General features: G+C 41.8%; 1 protein-coding gene across 1 annotated transcript in view; it reads left to right on the top strand.

The window, feature by feature from the left end:
• LOC139387949 (furry homolog b (Drosophila)) overlaps positions 1–5,000 on the top strand; it is a 163,647-nt gene that overhangs the window by 90,032 nt on the left and 68,615 nt on the right. The gene's annotated exons all lie outside the window — the stretch shown is intronic.

Here is a 5,000-nt window from a genome sequence, read left to right as displayed (position 1 = left end):
TACACCAGGAGTATTACATCAGGAGTATTACATCAGGAGTATTACATCAGGAGTATTACATCAGGAGTATCACATCAGGAGTATTACACCAGGAGTATTACACCAGGAGTATTACACCAGGAGTATTACATACGGAGTTTTACACCAGGAGTATCAGGAGTACTACACCAGGAGTATTACATCAGGAGTATTACATCAGGAGTATTACATCAGGAGTATTACACCAGGAGTATTACATCAGGAGTATTACACCAGGAGTATTACATCAGGAGTATTACATCAGGAGTATTACATCAGGAGTATTACACCAGGAGTATTACACCAGGAGTATTACATAAGGAGTTTTACACCAGGAGTATCAGGAGTACTACACCAGGAGTATTAAATCAGGAGTATTACATCAGGAGTATTACATCAGGAGTATTACATCATGAGTTTTACACCAGGAGTATCAGGAGTACTACACCAGGAGTATTACACCTGGAGTACCAGGAGTATTACATCAGGAGTATTACATCAGGAGTATTACATCAGGAGTTTTACACCAGGAGTATCAGGAGTACTACACCAAGAGTATTACATCAGGAGTATTACATCAGGAGTATTACACCAGGAGTATTACATAAGGAGTTTTACACCAGGAGTATCAGGAGTACTACACCAGGAGCATTACACCAGGAGTATCAGAAGTATTACACCAGGAGTATTACATCAGGAGTATTACACCAGGAGTATTACATCAGGAGTATTACATCAGGAGTATTATACCAGGAGTATTACTCCAGAAGTATCAGGAGTATTACACCAGGAGTATTACACCGGGAGTATTGCATCAGGAGTATTGCATCGGGAGTATTGCATCATGAGTATCGCATCAGGAGTATTACATCAGGAGTATTACACCAGGAGTATTACACCAGGAGTATTACATCAGGAGTATTACACCAGGAGTATTACGCCAGGAGTATTACACAAGGAGTATTACACCAGGAGTATTACACCAGGAGTATTACATCAGGAGTATTACATCAGGAGTATTACACCAGGAGTATTACATCAGGAGTATTACATCAGGAGTATCATGAGTATTACACCGGGAGTATTACATCAGGAGTATTACACCGGGAGCATTACATCAGGAGTATTACACAACGAGTATTACACTGGGAGTATCAGGAGTATTACACCAGGAGTATTACATCAGGAGTGTTACATCAGGAGTATTGCATCAGGAGTATCATGAGTATTACACCAGGAGTATTACATCACGGGTATTACATCAGGAGAATTACACCGGGAGTATCATTAGTATTACACCGGGAGTATTACACCAGGAGTATCAGGAGTATTACATCAGGAGTATTACATCAGGAGTATTACACCAGGAGTTTCAGGAGTATTACATCAGGAGTATTACAGCGGGAGTATTACATCGGGAGTATCAGGAGTATTACATCAGGAGTATTACATCGGGAGTATTACATCGGGAGTATCAGGAGTATTACACCAGGAATATTACATCAGGAGTATTACATCGGGAGTATTACATCGGGAGTATCAGGAGTATTACATCAGGAGTATTACATCAGGAGTATTACACCAGGAGTTTCAGGAGTATTACATCAGGAGTATTACATCGGGAGTATTACATCGGGAGTATCAGGAGTATTACATCAGGAGTATTACATCGGGAGTATTACATCGGGAGTATCAGGAGTATTACATCATGAGTATTACATCAGGAGTATTACACCAGGAGTATTACATAAGGAGTTTTACACCAGGAGTATCAGGAGTACTACACCAAGAGTATTACAGCAGGAGTATTACATCAGGAGTATTACACCAGGAGTATTACATCAGGAGTATTACACCAGGAGTATTACATCAGGAGTATTACATCATGAGTATTACATCAGGGGTATTACATCAGGAGTATTACATCAGGAGTATTACACCAGGAGTATTACACCAGGAGTATTACATAAGGAGTTTTACACCAGGAGTATCAGGAGTACTACACCAGGAGTATTACATCAGGAGTATTACATCAGGAGTATTACATCATGAGTTTTACACCAGGAGTATTACACCTGGAGTACCAGGAGTATTACATCAGGAGTATTACATCAGGAGTATTACATCAGGAGTTTTACACCAGGAGTATCATGAGTACTACACCAGGAGTATTACATCAGGAGTATTACATCAGGAGTATTACATAAGGAGTATTACACCAGGAGTATTACATAAGGAGTTTTACACCAGGAGTATCAGGAGTACTACACCAGGAGTATTACACCAGGAGTATTACATCAGGAGTATTACATCAGGAGTATTACACCAGGAGTGTTACATCAGGAGTATTACACCAGGAGTATTACATCAGGAGTATTACATCAGGAGTATTACATCAGGAGTATTACATCAGGAGTATTACACCAGGAGTATTACACCAGGAGTATTACATAAGGAGTTTTACACCAGGAGTATCAGGAGTACTACACCAGGAGTATCACATCAGGAGTATTACATCAGGAGTATTACACCAGGAGTATTACATCATGAGTTTTACACCAGGAGTATCAGGAGTACTACACCAGGAGTATTACACCTGGAGTACCAGGAGTATTACATCAGGAGTATTACATCAGGAGTATTACATCAGGAGTTTTACACCAGGAGTATCAGGAGTACTACACCAGGAGTATTACATCAGGAGTATTACATCAGGAGTATTACATCAGGAGTATTACATCATGAGTATTACACCAGGAGTATTACATCAGGAGTATTACATAAGGAGTTTTACACCAGGAGTATCAGGAGTACTACACCAGGAGTATTACACCAGGAGTATCAGAAGTATTACACCAGGAGTATTACATCAGGAGTATTACATCAGGAGTATTACATCAGGAGTATTATACCAGGAGTATTACACCAGAAGTATCATGAGTATTACACCAGGAGTATTACACCGGGAGTATTGCATCAGGAGTATTGCATCAGGAGTATTGCATCATGAGTATTGCATCAGGAGTATTACATCAGGAGTATTACACCAGGAGTATTACACCAGGAGTATTACACCAGGAATATCACATCAGGAGCATTACACCAGGAGTATTACACAAGGAGTATTACACCAGGAGCATTACACCAGGAGTATTACATCAGGAGTATTACATCAGGAGTATTACACCAGGAGTATTACATCAGGAGTATTACATCAGGAGTATTACACCAGGAGTATCATGAGTATTACACCCGGAGTATTACATCAGGAGTATTACACCGGGAGTATTACATCAGGAGTATTACACAACGAGTATTACACTGGGAGTATCAGGAGTATTACACCAGGAGTATTACAGCAGGAGTGTTACATCAGGAGTATTGCATCAGGAGTATCATGAGTATTACACCAGGAGTATTACATCACGGGTATTACATCAGGAGAATTACACCGGGAGTATCATTAGTATTACACCGGGAGTATTACACCAGGAGTATCAGGAGTATTACATCAGGAGTATTACATCAGGAGTATTACACCAGGAGTTTCAGGAGTATTACATCAGGAGTATTACATTGGGAGTATTACATCGGGAGTATCAGGAGTATTACATCAGGAGTATTACATCAGGAGTATTACACCATGAGTATTACATCATGAGTATTACACCAGGAGTATTACATCAGGAGTATTACATCAGGAGTATTACACCCGGAGTATTACATCAGGAGTATTACACCAGGAGTATTACATCAGGAGTTTCAGGAGTATTACACCAGGAGTATTACATCAGGAGTATTACATCGGGAGTATCAGGAGTATTACATCAGGAGTATTACATCAGGAGTATTACACCAGGAGTTTCAGGAGTATTACATCAGGAGTATTACATCGTGAGTAATACATCGGGAGTATCAGGAGTATTACATCAGGAGTATTACATCGGGAGTATTACACCGGGAGTATCATGAGTATTACATCATGAGTATTACATCAGAAGTATTACACCAGGAGTATTACATCGGGAGTATTACACCAGGAGTATCAGGAGTATTGCATTAGGAGTATTACACCAGGAGTATTACATATATGTATGGTAAAGCCTCAACTCTTAGCCCCCTTTTCCAATTCAAATGAGCTCCAACAAATAGTGAATAATGACAACATTGCTGTTGTTTCGTGTGACTACAGCGCCAATGATAAATGGCTAAAATAGAGACATGTTCTAATTGAGAAAAGGTGTCAAAGCAGACAATTTTGTATGTACAGTATATCATGTATTGACAGCTCTGTGTGATGGCTTCCTCTCTGCTCTCTGTGATGGCTCTGTGTGATGGCTCCCTCACTGTGTGATGGCTCTGTGTGATGGCTCCCTCACTGCTGTCTGTGATGGCTCTGTGTGATGGCTCCCTCTCTGTGTGATGGCTTTGTATGATGGTTCCCTTTCTGTGTGATGGCTCTGTGTGATGGTTCCCTTTCTGTGTGATGACTCCTCTGTGTGATGGCTCCTTCTCTGTGTGATGGCTCCCTCTCTGTGTGATGGCTATCTGTGATGGTTCCCTCTCTGTGTGATGGTTCCCTTTCTGTGTGATGGTTCCCTCTCTGAGTGATGGTTCCCTCTCTGTGTGATGGGTCCCTCACTGCTCTGTGTGATGGCTCTGTGTGATGGCTCCCTCTCTGAGTGATGGTTCCCTATCTGTGTGATGACTCTGTGTGATGGCTCCCTCACTGCTCTGTGTGATGGCTCTGTGTGATGCCTCTGTGTGATGGCTCCCTCACTGCTCTGTGTGATGGCTCTGTGTGATGCCTCTGTGTGATGGCTCCCTCACTGCTCTGTGTGATGGCTCTGTGTGATGCCTCTGTGTGATGGCTCCCTCTCTGTGTGATGCCTCTGTGTGATGCCTCTGTGTGATGGCTCTGTGTGGTGGCTCTGTGTGATGCCTCTGTGTGATGGCTCCCTCTCTGTGTGATGGCTCCCTCA

Source organism: Oncorhynchus clarkii, chromosome 29 (assembly GCF_045791955.1).
Source record: "Oncorhynchus clarkii lewisi isolate Uvic-CL-2024 chromosome 29, UVic_Ocla_1.0, whole genome shotgun sequence".
Lineage (NCBI taxonomy): Eukaryota > Metazoa > Chordata > Actinopteri > Salmoniformes > Salmonidae > Oncorhynchus > Oncorhynchus clarkii.
The sequence above is the reverse complement of the archived record's forward strand: the minus strand, read 5'-3'. Positions and strand labels throughout refer to the sequence as shown.